The sequence below is a fragment of the Myotis daubentonii genome, chromosome 4 (genome assembly GCF_963259705.1).
Source record: "Myotis daubentonii chromosome 4, mMyoDau2.1, whole genome shotgun sequence".
Taxonomy (NCBI): Eukaryota; Metazoa; Chordata; class Mammalia; order Chiroptera; family Vespertilionidae; genus Myotis; species Myotis daubentonii.
The window spans coordinates 17456084-17481145 of record NC_081843.1 but is presented as its reverse complement, the minus strand read 5'-3'; the positions used below and the strand labels follow the sequence as shown (position 1 = coordinate 17481145).

At 45.2% G+C, this 25062-nt stretch overlaps 1 long non-coding RNA gene across 1 annotated transcript in view; it reads left to right on the top strand.

Annotated features, from left to right (window-relative positions):
* Positions 1 to 265: 265 nt before the first annotated feature.
* LOC132233059 (uncharacterized) overlaps positions 266 to 25062 on the top strand; it is a 228316-nt gene continuing 203519 nt past the window's right edge. Inside the window, exon 1 of the long non-coding RNA XR_009452545.1 lies at positions 266 to 474. This is a non-coding gene — a long non-coding RNA (uncharacterized LOC132233059). The remainder of the gene's footprint in view (positions 475 to 25062) is intronic.

The window sequence follows — 25062 nt, the reverse complement described above, 5'->3', positions numbered from 1 at the left end:
AAATCCACCAACCTCTGAATCCCCCATCTGTCTAGAAAACTCTTCCTCAGGTTTCAGCTTAAATGTTACCTCCTCCAAGAAGTCTTCCCAGACCTCCCTGACGAAGGTCAGCTCTCCTGGTCCCTCTATCTCAGCAGCATATTTGTTTCTTTTATGTGCATATGAAAGGTAATTACTTATTTGCCTGATGACTCACTTTGCTGCGTTTTCCCCATTAGAATGCAGCCAGCACAAGGGCAGGAGCCAGGTCTCTCAGTCCCTCTAGAGCAGCGGTTCTCAACCTGTGGGTCGCGACCCCTTTGGGGGTCGAACGACCCTTTCACAGGGGTCGCCTATGACCATCAGAAAACACATATATAATTGCATATTGTTTTGTGATTAATCACTATGCTTTAATTATGCTCAATTTGTAACAAGAAATTGGGGGTCACCGCAACATGAGGAACTGTATTAAAGGGTCGCGGCATTAGGAAGGTTGAGAACCGCTGCTTTAGAGTCTCTATGCTTAGCTTAGCTCAGCATCTGGCACTTAGTAGGAGCCCACTCAATCAATGTTGAATAAATGACTGAAACTCTGTCGGGGACACTTGCTACTGAATGGAACCATCCATTTATTCAACGAGGTATGAGTAACCACTACATGCCAGGGCCTGTGTTGGACATTTGAGATGCATCGTGCACCATTTCACAAAGCAAACAATGGCAGGTTCGCATCTCTCTGGCTTTGCTAAGTGGGCCTGGGTATGTTTCTAAAATGAGGAAAGTTCAAGTAAGGCCTCCCACCGCTGGTGTCATGGACCATGATGTAGGCTCACACATGTGTACACACACACCGAAATCCCTTGTAACTCCCAGGGTTCCCCAGGGGCCCACAAAGGCAAAGCCGCCCAGGCAGCATAACTATTCACACTACAGCCTCCTCCAAACTTCAGTGTGGTATGAATGGCAGCAGCTTCAGGGCCAAGACCTTTCCAGCTTGACCTGACTCTGCTTGTGCTGGCTTACTTAATGTATCCACTTGGCTGGGTCACAGGCATGTGAACAGGCATTATTCTGGTTGTTTCTGTAACATTGCTTTTGGGTGAGATGAACATTTAAATCATTGGACTTTGAGTAAAGCAGATTGCCCTCCCTCACAGGGTGCGCTTCATACAATCAGTTGAAGGCCTGGCTAGCACATAAGACTGACCTCCCCAGAATAACAGAAAATTCTGCAGCAGGTCACCTTTGGACTGGAACTGCAGCATTTGGGCCTCTGGGGCTCCTTCCTGAAAGCCCACCCAGCAGATTTTGGATTTATCAGCCTCCATAATCACTGAGCCAATTCCTTAAAAAAAAAAATCTTTTTCTATATTCAGAGATAGCTACCTGGAGAAAGAGAGGGGAGGAGAGAGACACATACACATACTACTGGCTCTGTTTCTCTGGAGAACTCTAATACACTGCTCAAGGGCTCTAACCTTCCAGGTCTCAGCCAACCCCAGGCACATCAGAAAGACAGGAAAGGGGAGAGAGGGTGGTATACTCTGAGGTGAGAGCCAAGAAAACATAGGAGGCACCATGAACAGAGTCGGGGTGATGAAGCATCCTGGGATGGATAGAACCAGCCAATGACGTGGATTTGAATCCACTTACTCAGGCATAATTTTGGACAAGTGGCCAATCCTCTCTAAGCACCAGTTTCCTCATTTGTAAAACCAGAATGGTTGCGGCTCCATCGCGTCGAGTCCTTTGTTAACCACCTGACCTGATCCCCATCCTACCTCCCAACAAGACCATTTAATGGTAACCTTGACCGAGTGGACACCTCTGTGCAAATGTGGAACACTTGGCTGGTGAGCGCTCCCCTGGGATCAACCAGAGTTTCCCTGGCCTCCTCCTGGAGCAAGAACAGGAAGAAGTAGCAAATAGGACTCAGTGTTGAGCAGATAACAGCTACTTCCTCCAGCAAGAATTCAATAACAAGAAAAGGCAGGGGTGGGGGCTTGTTTTTGCATCATCTGTAGCATCCCTGGAGAGAATCCAGCAGGAGACTCTGTGCTGACCCAGGGGCACGTCATACAGCCCTTCCATTATTGACAGCTACCCCGGCAGCCGTTGTGAACACTGGGTACTATTTGGGTATTTTAGATTCAATGGGATTGTTCCTTTTATTTGACGGATTTAAATTATTCATTCCCTTCCAAAAAAAATTTTTTAGCCACCCTCCTCCTTGTGTATACCCCAAATCAGATGAGGAATTAAGGGGTGCTGCACACATCCCTACAAGCTCCCTCAGAACGGGTGGGACCAAGTCCAGGTGTGCCCTGCAACTGAATGGGTGAGTTTGCAGTTATTATTTCTTCATCCGTTAACGAATTCACTTTAGGGAAAACCATGTCTTTGAATTCCACTTGAATGTTAAATCAGTTTTAAAGAAGCAAGGAGGCTCCAAGGACTTCATTTTGGAGGTTTGTTTTAAGTTTCCCTACTTCCCACCAGCACCACCTCCACTCCAGCCTCGCATCCCACTTGCCCTCCTCTTCCAGGGTGAATGGAAGCTGAGCCAGCTTCAGAGTGTGCATCTGGCCCAGGGAGAGGTGGTAGACATGAGATCTGGGGTTTGGGATTCTATGGGCAGCAAAAAGCATACCTCTAAGAGCTGGAGTGAGCTGACCAGACTCTTTTCAAGCCCGCCTTTGGGGTCACAGGAGGCTCCCAGATCTCTGGGAGAAGTGAAATCCTGACAGTGTCAGAGCATACACGCTTATGCTCTATGTGGGCACGTGTCCTGCACTCTCCCCATCCCTGCCCAGCCTCATTTAACCAGATCCACTTCCCACATTCAAAGAGAAAGGAAGTGGCCCCTCTTCCTGAGATGTGGGACCATAGTGAAGGAGGGAGTCTCGCTGCTGACTTTGTATCATGCCCATTTTGATGAGGAACATCACTATGTCCTCTTTCCTGGGAGGTGATCAACGCAACAAGAGATTTGGGGCTCTGGCCAGGAAGGGACCCCCATCACTCAGGAGGTCTGGGGACCCAGTGCAGAAAACATGGAGGTTGTGGACCCTGGACCCCGTTTTCTCTTGAGCCCACCTGCAGATTCTGACGTGGGATGTGTGGCCCAGGTGTGGCAATGAGGAAAAACAACGATGGTCTGTGTGTGTCAACTCTGCCCCGAGAAAAGCTTGTAACTGAAAGCACTTCATGTTAAGAGCCAAGGGAGAGAACATTTTTTTTTTAAGATTTTTTTTAAATTGGTTTTTAGAAAGAGAGGAAGGGGGGGGGGAGAAAGAGAGGGAAACATCGATGTGAGAGCAAAACATCAATCAACTGCCTCCTGCATGCCCCCGCCCCCCAACCAGGGACTGAGCCTGAAACCTGGGCATGTGCCCTGACCAGGAATCAAACAAGAAACTTTTCAGTGCACAAGATGATGCCCAACCACTGAGTCACACTGGCCAGGGTGGGAAAGAACATTTTACTTGGAATTCCAAGACGCAACTTTTATAAAGAAATGTGAAATCCAACCATAGCACCTTTTTAAAGACTCTGACAACCCTTCACTCATCAACAATATTTCATCTCACACACACACACACACACACACACACACACACACACACACACACACAAACCTAGTGACTCCAGGGATAAGCATTCAAGATAGAAAGCTAACCTCACTTACTAGCAAAAAGATATTTCATTCCTTTACCCATTCATTCGAGGTTTGCAGTGTCTACTGTGCGCACGACACTGCGTGAGAAATCGGAATGGATCAGATGGATCCCCGTGGAAAGGATGCTCCCTCAGCGGAAAGAAGACATGAACAAACCATTTCAAAACATCATTTAATGGGAGGTAAAGTCACCGGGATGGAGAAAAGGATGTTTCATGACATTATCTCATGGGAGAAAAAGGTAAAACAAGACCTGGGAACAGTCCATCCAAACCCCAACCTGCTTGATGTGGTGCCAACAAACCCAAAGACATCTTGAACTGCCATGAAATGGGATTTTGCACAGTCTGTATTTTTAGAAACTTCTCATTGCTTTTTGCAGTCCCGATTTGGCACAGAGAGATGCACACCTCTTACTCTCTATATTGAAAAGCACCATCAGAACTTTAAGTATCTGATCAATGCCCAAGTCAGGGACCACGGTGACTTCATGGGACCCAGTACCTTGCATGCAGAATAGACACACAGCCAGCAGAGCAGGGCACTCCAAGGCAGGCCATTCCTATCACCCCCAGACTTGCTGGACAGGCCCTTGACTTATGCTTAGGGAAATGGCTGGTCCACACTGCAATCAAGGCCACTGAGCAAAGCACATTTTCACTACAGGTCACTATCTGAGGGATTTCTCCAAGATTCATTCAGCTCTGTTCCTGGGGTTTTGATATTATCAATGGTTATCACCCCCACTCTCTATCCTCATTTCCTACACAGCAGGGAGTAAGGTATATTGGTTGGAAAAGGGACTCTGGCCTAAGACTGCCTGAGTTCAACTCCCAGCCCCACCACTTACAAGCTATGGGGTAATTTGGCAAGTTGCTTAACCTCTCGGTGCCTTTGCCTCCTCCCCTCCGCACTGCCCCCCCCCACACCCCCTCCCCATCCTGACCCATGGTACTGTAAAAAAAAAAGTCAGAGCACCTGGTAAAAGCTCAGCATAATGTTAGTTATTTCTACCTACCAGATAGGTTAAGCTGCTTTCCAAAACCACATAACAAGTTAGTTGCTGGCTTAGAAAATAGCCCAAGTTTCATATCGACCTATTAGTTCCCTGGACTTTTGACTGAATTTTGTTGCTTCTTTACCATCCTTTTTTAAAGGACTATGGTAAAATCCATCTCCCACGCACAGGATCAGCCACATGTTTACAACATCAAGCCACTTTCCTGGCCATAGATGTTTGCTCACCTGAGCCAACCAGATTCCTTCCCTGGGAATTTGAAACAAGAGTCCAGTGTTTCTGACTCCTCTCTTGAATAGAAGCTGCATGACTCGAGAGCGGCTGGAGGCACCATTTCCTGCCTGCAGACAGGGAAGAAAAGCGAGCCAGCCTTCCCAAGAGAGGACAATGTGCTCTGTGCGCAGAGAGGCAGAGAAGCAGAGAGGCCAGGCAGTGGGAGAGGGGGTCCGCAGTCACGGGAGCTCCTAAGGCCCAGCAGACTCCTGACCTCAGGTTCTCAAGATGCCCTGTGCTCACAAATCCTGTTCTTCCTTTAGGCTGTCACGATCTGTACCTGTAATTGCAACCAAAGAGTCCTAAGGCATCCAAGGTGGTGTCTGATTACCTGCACAGCTCAAGAGTCACAAAGATCAGGAATGAGACTGTGGGCACCAAACAGTAGCAGTTGTGTGGGAGCTTCTCTGATCATCCAGCTCTTCTTCCCCTTCCTTGTGGAGTAATTAGAAACACCCTAAAAGACTCCTGGAAGGAATGTTAGTCTAGTTAAAAGAACATGAAAATAAAAGTCTGGGAGGCCCCAAGGAGGCAGTGTGACCCAGTGCAAAGGGCATGAGCATTGGAATAAAAAATACCTGCTGTGTGAGCTCCGGAAAGTTACCTAACCTCTCTGGGCTTCAATTTCCTTTTTGGTAAAGGAGTTAAGGTGAGGTTGAAAGAGTTAAGGGATATTAATTGCCTACATATATTAGGCATGCATTAAATAGTAACTATTATTATTATAGGCTATAATTATTTATTAATTATCTAAATATGTTATAAATAAAATGAACACCCCAAATGTTATTTTATTAAATGAAACACACAAATACATAATAAATCATTGCTCCTACTATGGTGTGGAACACTCATCTAACATTTAGGAAAAGCAAAAGTATTGCTCAGGAGTATTTTAACCAAATCTGCAGAAAAATCAAGCAGCAGGACACTGACAGCCTCAGCAGATGCCATATGTTGCTAAATCTCCCTGAATAACAGTCAAAGATTTTGGAGTCCTGGACAGAGAGGAGGGGAGGGAATTCAGTTGGGAAGTATAAAATTCCCTTCACCAGCAGTTTTCTCTAGAGCTGTTTTGGGGTTCCTAAAAACGTGGTGACTGAAGAAGTACACACCCAGAATAGCATGCCCACTAGCTCTTCTAAGTCCTGTATATTGGCAGACATTACTAATCAATCACAATGCTTTTCCTGTTCAATGTAGACAGTAGCACAGACTCCTTCACACAGCGATTCAGGCAACTGTGAGCAATTGGCTTGAACTGGTAGGATCTATTAAACTGATTTGTTATCCCTCTTGAGAGAGTAAAGAACCATTCTGAAGCCATCTGCCTTCAGGTGCCAGGAACTCAGGGCAGAGGCCAAAAAACTATTTTCTGTAGCCCTAAGACTTCATAATCGAAGCCTAGATATATTTATGTCTACTGGTAAAGCACCTATTTAGCCCAGCCATTTTGGCTCAGCGATTGAGGGTCATGGTTTAATTCTGGGTCCAGGGCCTATGCCCGGTTGCAGGCTCAATCCCCAGTAGGAGGTGTGCAGGAGACAGCCATTCAATGATTCTTTCTTATCATTGATATTTCTCTCTCTCCTCCCTTCCTCTCTGAAATCAATAAAAATATGTATTTTGTTAAAAGCACCCATTTATATCAACACTATTGTCTTCACCAAAGAAAAGCTTAAGAAGCACCCAACAAATTGCCTCATTGAAAGCTAAAGTAAAAGGTCTTCCCCGTCTCCCACTGCAAGAGCCTGGTGGACCTTGTGATGTGCCCCCAAATCTTCCTTCAGTAGTGAGTGTCTTGCTCCCTGAGCTGCTGGGAGAGCTACCATCACCCTTGTGAGGGATTGCCTCAGTGGGTAAGCCCAGCTTGCCAAAGGTCTGGCTAGGTTATGAAGTTATAAGAGCCAGGCTCCCAGCACCCGTGTGGGACACCTCTCAAGCTTCAACCCAGCTTCAGAGCACCCCACAGAAGCCCTGGTCCAGACTGCACTGCAGCCCACCTTCTCCCCCTGCCCAGATCCACTTCCGGCTTTCCCTTCACAGGTGTTAATCCTGATCATGCTAATCTGTTAGCTTCCCAAGCAACCCCACCTGCAACAGGACCAGCACTGGAGGGGAAAGTAACAGGCCAGCCAACTATCAAAATCCTGAGTGCTGGGTACTTGGTCAATCTTCTCCCTTTACCTCGCACAACACTATCATCCCCATCTTATACATGGGGTCAGAAAGATGACATAAATTGCTCAAGGCTATACAGCCAGCCCAGTCTTGTTCCTACACACATCAGTGATAAATGACACAGCCCTTCATTAACTCTGGATAACTGGAACTTGCATGGACAAGTTATAATAAATACTATTTGGCTAAAATTAGGTGGTGCTTTCAATGCAGTTCAGCAAATATTCACTGAGCCTTTACCAGTGTGCTAAGAAAGTTAACAAATTAGAGAGAGGATGGAGAGAGAATCCCCAGTTCTCTAGGTGCTCAGCAATTCGAGAATATGCATTGAATACCTACTAAGTAAGAGACTCACGGGGGTGGGGGGGGCGGCGGGGGGAGTAAGACCAAAGGACAAGCAAATGCATAAAGCTAAAGAGTGGCCAGTGGACCAGTGCCAGACAAGGACAAAGAGCCATAGCTGTCCCCAGGACAGTGAGGGTTGGTTGATTTCTCCTTCTTGTTCCTTAAATTGCCTGAGAAATGGGAATTGTAGAGCCCTGGGCTTTGAGTAATAACACCCAGGCTTCTCAGGGTTGTCAGAGAAACGCGTTTTATTTTCTAAATGACTGTGAGATGCTTGAACAAAAGACGATGGCTGGTCTGAAGGAGCCAGGCCGTTGTAGCTGCAGACAAGAGCCCTTCCTGCTGAGATCAGGCAGATCCAACCCGAAACAGGGCAGGAACGATTTATGAAAAGAGTCAATTTCACAAGATGAGTCCAGGAGCTGCTCAAAGCCACAATCGTCAAGGGAAGGGGGCAGAGCAAACAGCAGAATGAATCGGTAAAGGGAGGTATTATGTCAAACGGACAGTGGCACCGAGTAGAATGAGCCACCCCTGGGCACAGGAGGCAGCAAAAGCCACAGGATGGGCACTAAGGGGACATGGAGCAGCAGCCCATGGTGTGCCTGGCTCCGGTAGAACCTTCACTAGAGGACAGCAGGGGAAGCTGAGGGTTCTGCTCCCATGGTGCTCCCTATGGGACAGGGTGGGGACAAGCATAAAGGGCAGCCCTTTGTAGTGATGGAGCCCTTTTGTATCTTGGTCATGGTAATGGATACGCGGGAGAAAACTGCACAGAACTACACACACACACACACACACACACACACACACACACACACACACACACACTCAAACACATGAGGGCCTGTAAAAACTGGAGAAAACTGCATAGGGTCTGTAGTGTCCCAATGTCAGTGTCCTGGTTGTGACATTGGTATAGTTATATAAGATGTTGCCACTGGGGAAAGCTGGGGTCCACACTCCATTTAATAGTCTTGCACCTTCCTGAAAGTCTAGAATTATTTCAAAATAAAAAGTTTTGTTAAAAGATGCAACTCCTCCTTCCCCCATCCTCTGCTGCCTCCTCTTCCTCCTCCTACCTCTCCTTCCCCTCCTTCTCCTCCCCCCTCCCTTTCTTCTCCTCCTCTTCCTCCCCCTTCTCCTCTTCCTCCTCCTCCTCCTCCTCCTCCTCCTCCTCCTCCTCATTCTTCTTCTTCTTCTTCTTCTTCTTCTTCTTCTTCTTCTTCTTCTTCTTCTTCTTCTTCTTCTTCTTCTTCTTTCTCTCTCTCTCTCTCTCTCTCTCTCTCTCTCTCTCTCTCTCTCTCTCTCTCTCTCTCTCTCTCTCTCGATGAGGGATGAGAACAATTATCCTGTTCAGCACTTGGCTGTGGCCGCCTACATCATGTTACAGGGCTGAGTGAGTATTACACCAGGCTGCATCATATAAGAATTTAATGTATTTCACTTAGCATAGTTAGAGAAAGACAAGTACCATATAATTTCACTTATATGTGGAGTCTGATGAACAAAATAAGCTAACAAACAAAATAGAAACAGACTCATAGATACAGAGAGCAAACTGACACTGTTGGAGGGGAGGAGGATTGGGGGGCTTGGGATTAAGGAAAAACAACAACGCATAGACACAGACAACAATACTTCATAGATATCCCTTCAACACAATTGGTATTGCTCTGATTTGTTCTTTTCAATGGCAGAAAATTTCCCCTAATTCATTCACCATTCCTCTATAGATGGTCATTACCTTGTTTCTCTCCCTCCCTTTCTCTCTCTCTCTCTCTCTCTCTCTCTCTCTCTCTCTCTCTCTCCCCCCCCTCTCTCCCTCTCTCCATCTCTCGCCCTCCCTCTCTCTCTTCTTCCCTCCCCTCCTTCTCTCCCTCCCTCCTTCCCTCCCTGTGTCTTTCCCTCTCTCTGTCTCCCTCCTTCTCTGTCTCTCGCTCACTCCCTCCCTGCCTTCCTCCTCTCTCTGCCTCTCCAAACAATGCCACCTTAAACATCCTTGGTCATTTATTCCTGCTCACTTATGCTTTCAGCTCCATGGGCTAGATAGATTTCCAGGAGTAAGACAACTGAGTTAAGAGATTTGTGTATTTTAATTTTAATGGATAGCTACCAGCAGATTGCTTTTCAAGAAAACCCTTCCTACCAGTGTATGGACATCCTTTCCCCTGTATTCCCACTGGCAGCAGGCATTATATGTTTTTATATTCTGGACATTTGGAAAGACATAAACTGATATTGGGCTTTGGTTTTCGCGTCACTGACTGCAAGCAAGCTTTCCTGTGTTTGTTGGCCATTTGCATTTGCTCACCTGTCAACGGCCTCTGCCTACCCATTTTTCTGTTCTGTTTCTTCAGCTCATCTGGATGGCTTGCAAGATTTCTTTACATATTCTTTGCATAATATTTTGCAAGTCTATCATTCATCTACTGACATTATGACATTTTGCCATTCAAATGTCCTTTTTAATAAAGAATCAAATCTGCCTGATTCTCTTTTTATGCCTTCTACTTCCCAAGCCCTCTTAGATGGGTGGGTATTTTTCTTCTCAGGCTCACAGAGGCAAAGAAACTCACTCAGCTTTCGCTCCCAGAACCCACTATATTCTGAGCTTTTTGCTGGGGCTCACACTTGCACCCCACCACCCCCAGGCCCAGCAGCCATTCAGCTCTAGAGGCTGATGGACAAGAGTGGACTGTGCAGGAGTCAGAAGCCAAATTCAGGCTGCTCTCTGTGCAGAATCCGATTTTCTTTTCATATAAGAAGATAGGTACAGTGTCTTATGAGGTGTGTGTGTGTGTGTATAAAATGATTATCCTATATAATAAAAGGGTAATATGCAAATCAGCTGAATAGCAGAATGACTGGTCACTATGACATGCACTGACCACCAGGGGGCAGACGCTCAGCATAGGAGCTGCCCCCTGGTGGTCAGTGCGCTGCCACAAGGGGAGTGCTGCTCAGCCACAAGCCATGGCAGGGCTAAGGATGTCTGACTTAAGCTGTCAGACATCCCCTGAGGGCTCTGGGACTGCTAAAGGGCGCAGGCTGGGCTGAGGGGTTCCCCCCACCTCCAGTGCACAAATGTCATGCACTGGGCCTCTAGTATATTCATAAAATCCTTCAGTATCATTTTTATTTTTTAAATATGTTTTTATTGATTTCAGAGAGGCAGGAAGAGGGAGAGAGAGGTAGAAATATCAATGATGAAAGAGAATCATTGATTGGTTGCCTCCGGCACACCCCCACTGGGGATCATGCCCACAACCCAGGCATGTGCCTCCTGGTTCATAGGTTGACGCTCAACCACTGAGCCATGGCCGGCCGGGCTTCAGTGTCATTTTTAAATGTCTCAACAGAATGGAAATGTGCATATGGGGTTGTTTCTATTTTTCTTACTATTCCCTGGTTACCTTAGGCACCCAAGCCATGCTAACTAAAGACAGAACATAAAACCCACCTTGTTTGTTTAAATCTACCTGTTGACCCCAACCTGGCTTTGTATTATGCAGCTTTAGGTGTGACTCTGGTCAAGATAGGCCCAGTGTATTAGTTTGCTATTACTGCATAACAAATGGCCATAATCTTGGCAACTTAAACAGCACTCAGTCATCAGCTCCCAGGGTGGAAGTCCAGGGCACTTTCAGGGCTCTCTACTCAGCGTTTCCCAGGCCAAAGTCACAATATTAGCCGACCTGGGCTCTGATCTGGAGGAACTGGAAGAGTCTGCCACCCAGCTCATGCAGGCTGTTATTCCTGGTGGCTGTAAACTGAGGTCCCCAGTTCGTGGAAGCTGTTGGCCAGGGGTCTCTCGCTGCTCCCAGAAGCCACTCATTAGTTCTCATGTGGTCCTCTCCACCTTCAAACCAGCAGCAGCACTTCCAGTCCTTCTCACACTTTGGGTCTCTCTGACCCCCTTCTGCCACCAGCCAGAGAAAGTTCTCAGCTTTTTAGAGCTCACTGGATTAAATTAGGTCCCCTGGGAACCATGTCATACAACAGAACACAGCCACGGGAGGACTAAATCGCCACATCCATGGGTTCCAGTGACCAGGGGTGTGGCATCCTGAAACCACTCCTAGAAATTCTGCCTGTCATGCCCCGGAATCATGACGCACCCTGAGAAACCAGCAGGGCTCGGGTGGCTGGTTCTTCAGGGCCCAGGTTGGTTTCCCTTGGGGTGTCTCACCACCTCGCTCTCTCTGGCCCAACCTGCCCCCAACCTGACTCAGGCCTCAGCTAGATGCTCCTGTATGCCTGCTCCCCGTACTACTTGCTTATGATGCTGAATAGTTGACAGTTTTGTGTCTCTTCCATAGACTGGGCTCTTTCTTCTTTGCTAGGAGTGATGCAGTACTACTGTGAGTCCTCCATAAATAGTGTTGAGGAAGGAAAAAGTCGTGGGAGAAAGGGTGGAAGGATGGGAAAAAAGGAGAGAAGAGGGAAGGAGGGATGGCAGTGTAGGAACCCATCCTTACCCTGTACAAACAAATTCCTCACAAGGCAAGAGCCTCTCCTCTCCCCGCCCCTCTTCTCTCTCTCTCTCTCTCTCTCTCTCTCTCTCTCTCTCTCTCTCTCTCTCTCTCTCTCTCTCTCCCTCCCTCTCTCCCTCTCTCCCTTCTCCCATCACCATTTTAAAAGAAGCAGAAATCTCTCCCAAGTTCATCTCCTGGCCTCTGTCCTGTCCCCAATGATTTGGTCTTTCCTGGCCTCACTCAGTCATTACCCTTTGGCTTGATCACACTGGAACTGATGTTCACACTGTGCCCTTGGTTCTCTAGCTTCTCCTGAGATGTTTCTTTTGCTCCCACCCTTTGTGCCACACTGATACTTGAGAGCCCATTTGTCTCACTCCCAGACACCACCTGCAGCCAGGGACCAGCCTGCCCACCCTACTACACCTGCCTTGCCATAATCCTCCAATACAGCATCATAAAAAGATAACATCTAATATGTGTGCCAATAAATAAACTACTGACCATTATCTCCTTTGCATTTTTAAATGTGCCTACGGAACGGTTTCAATGTGGAGAGGACATGTGGCACATTTAAGGGCACTACTGCAGGTCTTACTTATCTTAGTGAGGGAACACCTAATATTCTCTGAAGGCACATTCAACTCTGTGGACCTATCCATTCAACATACGTGTATTAAGTGCCTGTTGCATTGCCAAACAGCAGACATCCTACAAACGGCTGTCCTCACCAGACCCAAACTAAAAACACCTCGCAAACAAGCATCCCACCACTACCAGCCCATGCCTATCCACCCCTGCTCTGTTGTGGTCATTTTTCTCCTCCAAAGCCAGAAATGCAAATTCCATGATGGACAAGCCATGCCCAGATGCCACACAGAAGGTGGTGAGTGGGCATTTCATCAACCCCATTCTTAATTCTCACCATGCTCTCGCACCGCCAAAATTTAATTCATTGTCATAAATGTGCTTTCTACCCCTTGGTAGAAGAAATAATGACTTTGTCAATCACTCCTCTTTTGCTGGACTTACTGAATTACCTAAAATGTCAAGATAATGTCTCCCCAGCCTGTTTTCACTCTGGTACCAGCTTCTTATTAAATTATGTTGGGATACATTGATTTCCTTCAACGGGGAGTAATGGAACCCCGCCAGGAGTTAACACTAATCTTCTAATTCAGTAAGAATAAAATATGTGACTGATTAAATCTTAATTAACAGTTCACAAAAGGCTGCTTAATGTCAGGTGGCATATGCATCTTAATTACCCAACAGTGCTATTGCTGTTTGCAAGATGAGGTAGGGGTCTATGGGATTTCTGTAGGATTGGTTGCGTGTGTTTTTTCTTTTGTTCTACTGTATCTTCCTCCTGCTCCCCCTCCATCTTTGTGATTGTCAGTGGGTTAGGTTTAGAAACAAGGACTTTTTATTACTGGGTTCTCTACCACAAATCATCCCCTTGATTTCATCTAAAGAAAAGTGATATGCCTATTAGACAGGGTAGGCTGGCTTCTGCTGCAATAAGGAACATCCCTCAAATCTTAGTAGCTGTGAAAAATGTATTTACTGCATGCTACATGTCCATGGTGGGTCAGCTAGAGGCACTAGTCCACTCTGTCCTCACAGCAGAACTCAGATCTGCAGAGCAACCACTATCTTACACATTGTTGCCACTTGTCATGGCAGCAGGAAATATGATGAATTGTGCTAAGTCTCTTGAACTTTCTGCTTGTATTTCATTGGCCAAAGCAAGTTTCCTAGCCCTGCTTACACTCAAATGGGAGGAAGGAAGTTCAATCCCATCATGGCTTGACAGGAGGAGAAGAAAAGAAAAATCTTGAAGACAACCAGAGAAAAATGACACATTACATGTAGGAGAACAATGATAAGCATTATAGGAGACCTCTAATCAGAAACCATGCAATCCAGAAGACAATGGAGTGACATTAATTTTAAAGTGCTGAAAGAGAAAACAGCTGACAACTCGGAATTCTATACCCCATGAAAATATTATCCAAAAATGAAGGTTTCTAGTCCAGCATGGAAGGAGCTTGGAGGGCTTCACTCCTGTCCAGACCACAAGGGAAATAAATGAACTAAACAAGTCTTCTTCAATCCATCAGACAACTGAAGTCAAAAGAAGAGAAATGAAATATGTATAAGCAGTTTTCATGATTAACTACAATGTAGACTCCACCAGCCATGATTGTGTGATTTAGACAAATGGCTCACCTTTCCAGAGCCTCAGGGTCCTCATCTGTAAAATGGGATCCCCAAGTGTCTAAGGGATTGTTTCTAGGATTCAGTGAGATGATGAACATGAAGTGGTTGGCACAGAGTGAAGGCCTCACGTCAACTCTCCTTAAAGAAGGTATACAAGTGCTTCCCAGGAAGAGTTCAAAATCAGCCCTGCCCTGCTTTGCCAAATGCAGCCTCCCTCTTCTAAGATGTTTCAGAGAAACCCCTATCTGCCACTGTCAGTGCATTCCAACTCTCGGCTCTGCCACAGTGGTCTCTAAACACACACACACACACACACACACACACACACACACTGTTTGGCACTTGGCTTTCTGAATGTCCAGAAGTCCTACCTGTGATGCCCGTTGCCCTTCTAACTAAAGTGACCAAATCAATATCATTTCAAGTATAAATGAAAGCAATGAGAACAGTGATATTAAATTCTGGCTTGGTACTATTGCCTGCCAAGACTCCAAGCAAAAGCCTCATCTCTTAAGTGTTTTCTGTTGAAGACATTCTGCCCCAATTAGGAGAGTTGGTTCTGGAGTTGGCCTCCAAGGTTGGAATTCCAGTTCTGTGGCTCAGCTGCTATGTAAACTAGACATTAACTCAAATGTCTGACCTGTCGCTCACTCATTTGTTCAATGGGCATGATGAATGGGGTCAACTGCACAGGGCTGATACAATGACTGAGACCTGGCACATGCTAAGCACACAACAACAAAACAAAGTTATGAGATATAGAGAATGAAAGTTTCCACCAAGGATGAAGCACAGGCATGAATTATTAACCTAGAAATAATTACTCTATTCCCTGGTTGAAACATACAACCTCAGCCCCCACTGGCTCTGTAATTCCCTCCAGCAGAATGCCACTGGGATTAGGATTGCAACAGGCTACCCCTTATATCCAGCCAGTTTAATCCTGGAGATCCAAGCAGTAATTCTCCACTTGGACTGATAGCGAGTAAGCAGCCAGAGGACCTTTCATGTTTCAGGATTCTAAGTGTGAGACAATCAAACTGACTCAAATGGAAATACTGGGTGAAGCCGTACCTGTCACCTCTAGCTAAGACCTCTGGAAGTTAAGCACCAACCGATGAAGAAGTGATGGGAGACACCATGCCTGAAGTGGCCCCGACAACTGACCAACCCTCCTCCGGGACCCTACCCATAAGTAGATGCAGACAGATTTCCACTGTAGCCCCTCATTCTGTGGGTTAGAGGTAACAAATCTCCTCTCACTGGTGACAAACCACTGACATCAGCGCTCCTGCTTGAGGCAAGCCCACAAAGAGGAAAATATCAATCCTCAGTGTAAGTAGGTCAAATATAAAACTGGACCCTAATTCCCTAGCAACTGAGTGCTAACTGGAGAGGAGGCTGTACTTCATGGCAACATTCTCTCTTCCCTCCAGCCCAAGGAAAAGACCTGACACCCTGCCTTTCCCAGCCTGTCATCAATCAAATGATCACCCTTGTTTTTTTAATGGCACATCTGCATCAGGGTGTGCACCAGAAAGTTCTCTTGATCTCATCACTAAATGTTGCACAACCCCACACGGAGACGAGCCAGCCATTCTGGGAATGTCCTTCTTCATTCCCCTGCATTCTGAGCAGGCACCACACAACTGAAGGATTCAGAGAGTGGACTGAAGTAATAAGCATTTAGGGACATGGGGCAGAAGAGGATTAGAGGGCCCACACCACACTCCCCTTGCGTTTGCTTTCTCCGGTGACTATCTATGACCCTCTCCGCCCCACTCACCATCACTGTCCATCACTTCACCTTTTCTGGTCTCCTTCTGGACTCTTTTCACATTCTGCAACTATTTTTCTGCTGATTGTTTCACCCACAATGGAGGTCACTCCATGAGGGAGGGAGGGCATTTGCTTTTCTTATTGACCACTTACTTCCCAGAACCTGGGACGGTGTCTGGCGCAGAGCAAGTGCTCAGTCAACAAGAGCTGAATGTGTGAATGAATGAATGCCCTAGACCAAGGCTGCCCAATAGAACTTTCTGTGAGGAAGGACATGTTCTGTATCTGTGCGACCCAATGTAGTGGCCACAAGCTATGTGTCCTATGGTTAGCTTCAGAAGCAAATGAACATTTGAGATGTGGCTACTGACACAAAGAAGCTGAGTTTTTATTTTATTTTAAATTAATTTAAATTTAAATAGCCGCATGGATGCTGTGGATAATATATTGGATGCCTCAGCCCCACACCAACATAAAAGGCCAAGAAGATATAGTCCCTCTGATAATTAGGAAAGAGGAGAGAAAGAACAAAGCCTTTTCTGGGAAAGGAAAGAGAAAAAGAAGCATGGTGTTCTCCGAGGAATGCTGCTGAAGCCTTAATATTATAAGAAGCTCTAACATTTGGAACTGCTGACAGAAAATGCCAGTTTTTTCCTTAGTTAAGAGGCACCCCACTTTCTGGAGCATGAAGCAATTTGGCAGCTGCACTAAGGAGTCCTGAGGCTCAGGGACCAGAAATGGAGAAACTGTAAGCGTCCTGATGAGAGACATCAATAGCACAGCCTTTCTTCTCCACACCCCCCGGGGCAGCCTCACTGCAAACACCACGCCTGAGTGGCTTTATCCAGAGCTGTCGCCAGGAAGGCACAGCCAGCACCACTCCACCTTCCTCCCGGCCAGTGAGCGTTGTTTCAGCTGGAAAGTTCTTGAAAACTTGTCCTAAGTGGGTCGCACCTCTCCTTGAGGCATTCCAGCATTTGCTCATGGTGGGGCTACTGGGACTCCTAGGTCCTTCCCAAGAACGCCAGGCTCCAGGAGACAAGGCTGGGCAGGTATGTGATTAGGTGCTACACCTGGGCAGACTGCTTAGCTTCCTTGATCTCTCTCACATAGAGTCAGTTGCTAATTCCCACTTTTCTGAACTGTTAGGAACAATGAATCAGCAAGTCCATGCAAAGCCCTTAGCGAGTGTCCAGGGACTCCATGTTAATCATTACATCTGACCACCTCCCTGTAGTCCTCTAAAATCTCTTGGGCATCATTTTGCCCAGACCTCTTCCCTTGTCTATGTGGATCCAGAGCTGTTCCCACTGTAATCATCCCTCCATAACAAAGCCGAACACGTGTGTGGTCTGTGCAACAGTAATCCGTGAGCAGTAGTGTTTGGGTTTCTTAGGACTACAGCATCCACAGTCCCTAAAACCCCAGAAATTACCCTATGACACTCCCAAGCCCATAACACATCAGAGTAACAATAATGATTAATGAAAACAATGATAATAACCACTTATATTTACTGAGTATTTAGTATATGCCAGGCATAGTGCTGAGAGTTTTAAATGCATTGTTTTCTATGCTCTTTATGATAATCCTGAATTGGTGTTGCTAATTCATAGATGGGTAAAGATTAGAGATGGGCAGTCACTTCCCTTGTTCTCATAGCAATTGCCCAGGATTCGAACCCAGGTCTATGTGGACCCAGAACCCAGTCCTTTGACCCCTGGGCTACCCAGGTTGTCAGGATGTGGCATCTCTATCATGAATGCAGAATAGCTTAATATAGGGAGAAAAGAATTCCTGTGCATTAGAGTGAAGGAAGATGGTATCACAAGTAGTCATATTTGTGCCTTTCTCTTCCAAGTCTCCTTGTGGGACCCTCCCTGGGGGACATGCACGTTTTCCATCCCCTCTGACTGGGAGATGAGCTCCATGAGGGCAGGGATGTCTGTTTATTCCCTGCTGTATCCCTGGCAACTTCAACACATCTGGCACATAGTCAGTGCTCAGGAAATATTTGTTAGGTGAATACCGAGAGGGAAATAATGTTCCTCTTTTTTTTAACTTTTAGGGAATGCTCCTAATGCTACATCCAAATCAATCATTTGGAAGCTCAAACCTTTGATTTGTAACAGAGCATTATTTTTGAAAAAGGAAAATCCTCTTGAGACATAAAAGTCCACAAAAACAAATTAGAAAGGGTCACTAAGGTTGGAAGAGAGTAGAGAGGGGATGAAACGCTGTCTAGAGGGAGGTCGATGGGGTGTCTGAGGGGACCAGACCCAGGGGGAAAGCCCCATGGAGAGATGTCTGTGTGGCGAGGCAGCTGAACTCTGTCCCTCTGTCCCCGAGGATGCACAGGAAGACCAAGGCAATGTTTCCTGTCCAGTGATGGCCATTTAAATGGACTTGCCACACTGAAAACGATTCCAGCCATTGCATGTGCTGTCTAGGGAGGGCTTTCTTCCTACTCATTCTGCTTGCTGCCTGTGGACTGTGCAGCAGAAATTACACCTGCCCCATCTTGACACTTTGCAGAGCCTTATCCAAAGTTCCAACATGCAGATGTCACCTACCCACCTCAGGCTGGAAGCAGAGTCCCACGTGCCCAGAGGAGTGGTCCATGAGGGAGAGAGATCCCTCAGAAACCAGATTTGAATGGGATGTGATGGTGACATAACCCCTCCCATCACAGAGCACAGACTGCAGCTTAAGGCTTTGGAATATTTTAGATTCTTCTTGACCCCATGGCCTCCCACTTGCCCACAGCCCACCTTGCTTTCAGAACATGCATTCGAACATGGTGAGCAGCATAAAAGACGACACCTCCCTCCTCACGAGGAAGCTATAAAGGTAAACAGAGGAGAGAAAGAGGAATCTGCACCAAATCCAACATAATGCATTGCATCTAAATAAACACATGAGCCACAGAGCTCCACTCGAGGCCACACAGCGGGGATGAGGAAGGGGAGAACAGGAGAAATGGGGGAGGAAAGGGCTCACCACCCAGCACTGATTCCAGAATGGTCACTGTTTTGCAAAACTTGTGACAGCTTCCCAACCCAAATGGTGTCCGGCACAGTGATCTTCCCCAAATGCAAGTCTGATCCTACCATCCCACTGCTTAACTGGTTGCCACAGGTCATGGGATAAAGCTCAAAGGCCTTGGTCTGACACCCAGGACTCCACAGGGGTCAGCTCTGCTGACCCCCGCTCCATTGACCCTCTGTGATGGTTAATTTTATGTGTAGACTGGTTAAGGGATGCCCAGATAACTGGTAAAATACTTCTGGGTGTGTCTGTGAGGGTGTTGCTGGAAGAGGTTAGCATTTGAATCAGTAGATGGCATAAATAAGATCACCCTCAACAATACATGTGGATGGCATCCAACCTGTTGAGGACCCGAATAAAACAAAAAGAGAAAGTCCAGGTGAATTTGCTCTCTTACATCAGCTGGTCCTGGAAGAAAGCAAACAGCTATGGTGTGAACTACGTGGAGGCTACATGGCAAGGAACTGTGGGTGGCCCCTAGCAGCTGAAACCAACACCAGGCAAGAAAATTAGATCCTCAGTCATTTGCCCACAAAGAAATGAATTCTAACAACAACCTGAAGGAGCACTGAAGAAAACCCAGAGCCTCACATGAGAACCATAGCCCTGGCCGACACCTAGATTTCAGCCTGGTGAGACCCTGAACAGAGCACCTATCTAACCCATACCCAGACTTCTAAGCCATAGGAGGTACATGACACCACAATCCTATATAATAAAGAGCTAATATGCTAATTAGACTGGATGGCAGAACAACCTTCCAGAACGACCAGTGGGCGAGGGGTGGGGCCACAGGGCCAAGAGGCAGCTGGGGCTGCGAGGGCCGAGGCAGCCAGGGCTGCAAGGACTGAGCCCCTTGCACGAATTTTGTGCATCGGGCCTCTAGTGAGGTAATAAATCTGTAATGTTTTAAGCTGCTAGGCTTGTGGTAATTTGTTATGCAGCCATAGAAAATGCATACATCATTTGTTGTGATTTTTTTTATTATTTAAGCAACCTATACAAGAAACCTATACAGATTCCTTGCTCCTACCTGCAAAAGTCTTCACCCTGCCTAGCTTCACCTCATCTCAGTTTACTCTCCACTCCATAGTGATGTCCCAGCCTCTCTGCCCATCCCCTGAGACTCAAGCAAGACAAGCTTGTTTCCTCTGCATGAACCCTTCTTCCCACCCATCCCATACCCAACCCTAGTCCTCACACAGTTAGGTGTCCTTGTTACTACATGACCTTCCTCAAAGATATCTTCCCAGCCCAGCCAACTAAAGTTGCACCCAGTCACTCTTTTCCATTTACTTTCTTGGCCCGTGTTCTTTAAACTCCAAGTTGGCACCCAGGAATGGGGCATGAAATCATTTGAGTGAGTGGCAACCAGTAAGGTTTTCTTTTTCCTTTATTCCTTTATAAATAAAGTTAATTAGAATAGAAAACATGAGAGCATTTCATTGCATGTAGTAATAGTTTAATGAAACTTTTGTGTCGATGCGTGTGTGTGTGTGTGTGTGTGTGTGTGCGTGTGTGTGTGCTGGGACACAAAGTCAAATTAAATTCTTACTGTGGGATGAGTTCAAAAAGTTTGCAAAATGCTGCTCTGTTATTTTTGTTGTTCATTTTGTTTGTTTAATTGCTTATTATCTCTCTGGATTGCCCACTGCTTGAATGTGGTCAGCACTTGATATATGTATATTGGATAGATAGTTGGATGGAGGGGAAGAAAGAAGAACGAAGGGGAGAGGAAATAGAGACCAACCCACAGATTATTCATGACTCTCAAGAGCTGATACTAAGGCTCTTAAAAGGGGCCTCTTTAAAACCACATATGGTTTTATGGCAGGCTTGGCTCCTGCAATAGGAACGGGAAATAAAATAAGAGACACAACCGTTGGAAGCAGGAAGACAAAATAATTACTTGATCATATGGCTGTACACTTGGAATACCCAAGGGAGTCAACTGGAAAATTCTTAGAAAATTCTTAACAACAGAGCAAGTATTTAGAAAAATGTTTGGATAGTTGAATAAAGATATAAGCATTAATTTTTCCCGGATATGCTGACATACTAGTATACCAGATGGCATTATAATGGGGGAAGAATACAGAGTGAGGCAAAGTTGCCGGGTGAATATCTTCCACTTGTCTCTCATGCCTCCTCTCCACTCTTCTCCACCCGCTCACAAGGCTGACCTGGGAGGAAGGACTACATCAGTAGCCCTGAGTCTCCAGTTCCAGGTGGGTGTAGCCAATGGAAAACACCAGCAGGATATCAGAGGGGGGAAAAACGTGGGGCGTTTATTCCCCAAGTTCCTTCCCTCCTAATCCCCTAGTAGGTGAGTATCCCAAACAAAGCTTTCAGATCCTGCCCAGGAGGCCCCTCTGCAGCACTTTTCAAAGGTCTGGTCTTTGCTCTGTTTTTGCCTCTTCAGCTGCTCCCCTGTTATTAGCCCAGAAGGACTGTCCACATTCGATTTTCCTACATTCTCCCTCTCCCACACCTTTGTAAACAGTCCATTTATAAACTCTCTTTGAGTTAACCAAACCAATTTGAGTGTGTCTTTTGTTTCAGCAAGAAAATGAATGTATATTGGGTGTAAGGATTCCATTCCCAATAGCAAGAGAGGGGGGGAGGGAGAGAGTGGGGGAAGGGAAGGAGAGAGAGAGAGAGAAAGAACAAAAATTGATGGGACCTACACAAGCTTGCCAAATGCGAAGGCCAATTCTTTCCAAATTAACTTATAAGTTTAAGACAGCGCCAATCAAAATTCCAATTGTTTTTAGGGGAGGAGTAATGAAATTATTCTGAAATTCCCTATATTAAGAAATAACCAAGAATGCTTAAGAAACACACTGCACAATGGGACTAATAGCAGGAAGAGATTTCCTATTATAGGCTGCAGACACCTGAGCACAGAAGAGGTGCAAGACTTGATGAACAGACAGAGTTACAGTGTGGACATGCCCAGAACGGGCATAGAAACATTCATCATATGCTGAAGGAGGCCTCATAAACCAATGGAATAAGGAAAACTGCTCATAAACTAGTTTCTAGAAATTGGTTATTCGTGGGAATGCAATCAAGTGAGATCGTCACACATACATCAAAATGAATTCCTCGGATATTTAGGATTTAAAATGTAAAAACTGACCATAAAAACTGGCAGAAAATCTAGATAAACTTTTAGCTGATGTGAAGATAGGGAAGGCTTTTCTAAGCACAAAATCAATGGAGAACAAATCACCAAGAAGACTGAGTAAACTGATTACCTAAAAAAAAAAATCTCTATTTTCAAACCATTATAAACAAAATCAAAAGGCAACTGATAAACCTAGAAAATATTTGCAACAACTATGACAGATGAAGACTATCTTCTTCAATATATAAAGAACTCTTTCCAAATCAATAAGAAGAACATTAATGTCCCAATAAAAAGATAAGCTATGAAACTAAATGGACAATTCACAGAAAAAATTATAAACAGGCAATAAGCACATAAAAATATGTTTGATACCACTTTTCCCATATCAAATTGACAACATTTTTAAAAAGACTTGTTGGGGGTGACGAACACAGGGGGAGGCAGAGGGTGATTTTTTTATAATCTTTCTTAAAAGCCATTTAATAAAAAAAACACTGAGAATCCTTTAAAAGTTTATACAGCATTATTTTCAATAAAAAAAATCAATCAAAAATGCCCAACTGGAAGGTAAATTATAAATAAATTATGGTTCAACCAAAATATGGAATATCGTGCAAGCATTACATTTTATATTTCCAGAGACTTTTTAATGAGAAGGAGCTATGTTCAATAGATAATATTTTTAATCAGGACAAAAAACTATATATGGTATGATTTCAATTTTCTTTTGAAAGAGAATTATATATGTACATAGATAAAACTGGGGAAAATATATATGCTTTGTAAAAATACAGACAGATTTTAAGAAATAAAAGAAAATCAAGGAGTGGAATGACGAACATTGGTCCCAGGTCAGAGGTACCTTGTTGGGAAGGGGTGCAGAGGATAGGATGGGGGGAGAGTAAACATATAGTTACATAGAGTTTATTGTCAAGGACATGGCTTTTGTTTGGGGTGCTGGGTTCATGGGTTCTTATCACCTATCAAAAATAAAATAAATATAACAATAAATCATGTGAAATTGCTAATAATCAACTTATTTAGTAGTTCACTATAATGAATAGACAGCTGACAGGTGGACAAAACTAGGCATGGCTGAACCAGTGCTGAAATCATGCTATGACAAAGGACTGTGATTAATTCAATTTTAAAACGAGAAAGATTCAGGAGTCAGTTCACTGAAATGGTAACACTGTTCCTCTCCTGGTGAGATGATTAAGTGCAATTATTCTTTTCTCCTTTATCTTCTACTTCCCAGATTTTCTACAAGGAAAATTGAATGTTTTATAAACTTCAAAATACGCATTCATTTCCTAGCCTTTCTATCTACTCCAATATCTGGTCTTGGCTCAAGAAGACACATAAATCAAGATCCAAGCCCCTGGCCCCTATGGCTGAGGTCCAAACCCTGCGATTGAATAATGACTATTAGTAATAATAGAGTAATATCGGCAGTAATAACTCATGATTACTGGGCATACCACCATGCCTGTGTATCTCACCAACTCCTCCCAATGACAAATGAGGAAACTGAGGCTCCAAATGGTCAGGTGGCCTGTCCAAGATCACAGAGTAAGTTAATGGTAGAGCTGGGAGTTGAATCCCAGATTCCACAGACCTCTCTCCTCTGGCACAGAGATCTGCTAGTCCTCTGAGATGAAATAAAAGCCAAAAGAAGTTTATTCTCAAACACCAACATAAGAAGAGGCTTTGAGGAAGGGGCTTAACCCCCCCAGATGACAGCTGTCACTGTGGCCACAGAATGCGGGCTGACAATGAGGAAGGAGGGGATCCGAGAGCAGGGTGCAGTGCCCAACACCGATCCCGGCCACCTTTCTGGTTCAGAGCCTCAACTGAAATGAAGAATATAATAGGGTCTCTGGGTGCTGTGATTCATGCCTGAAACACCTAACTTAAATCAGACTCAAATTCAATTTCTCAGAAATGAGCCCAGGGTTCCCAAGGTGCTGCTACTCTCTAGAGCTGTCCCAAATATCTCCCCCCAAATCCTGGCATCATCACTCACTCTACCCAGGGGACTCGGAGCCCTCAGCCTCTTCTCCCACCATCTCCTGCTCCCCTTCTGCTGATCATCCCAATTCTGAATGCGCCTCCTACTTTTGCACAGCTGTTACTCTGTCTCCTCATCCTTCCCAACACATGCAAACACATGTATACACACTTGTACACATACACACTCACATATGTACATGCACAAACATGCACACACACTTGTGCAAACCACCCTTCAAGTCTCAGCCTAAATTTCAGGAAACACAGGAAAGCCTTTGTCTAGGTCTGGGTCAAATCTCCCTGTTATAAGCTCTCTCAACCTTGCGTGGTTTTCCTTTGCAGCACTGACCACATTTGAATTAAATGCATCCCTGAGCAAATGTCTACTTAACATCTGTCTAAGCACAAATCCATCAGCTCTGTGGGGGTGGAGACATTCCATCTTGTGTACCCACCACGTAGAACACAGAGTGGTGGTACATGGAAGTCACTGAATAAATCTTGGGAAGGGAGGCATCACTGCATCCATTTTAAAGATGGAAACATTGATCTCATCGTGAATCAGCAGTCACCAGGACTCAGCCTTGAATTTCTAAAGGAGACAGATGTTTATTTTGTTAACATTTATTATGGACCATTATGCAGCCATCATCCAGCTCCAACTGGCACCTATTTTCTGCATTCTTGTTTCATCTGCCCTTCCTTCCCACTTTGATTGGTTGGTTGGTTTTCTTTGAGAATTTTAAAGCAAATCCCAAACATTACGTCTTTTACCCATTAACACTTCAATGTGTATTCCTAATAAATTTTTTAATACATAACCATGAAATTACTGTCATCCTAACATAATCAACAATGATTCCTTAATAAAATCAAATATCAGTCTAACTTCAATGAGTTCAGATCTGGA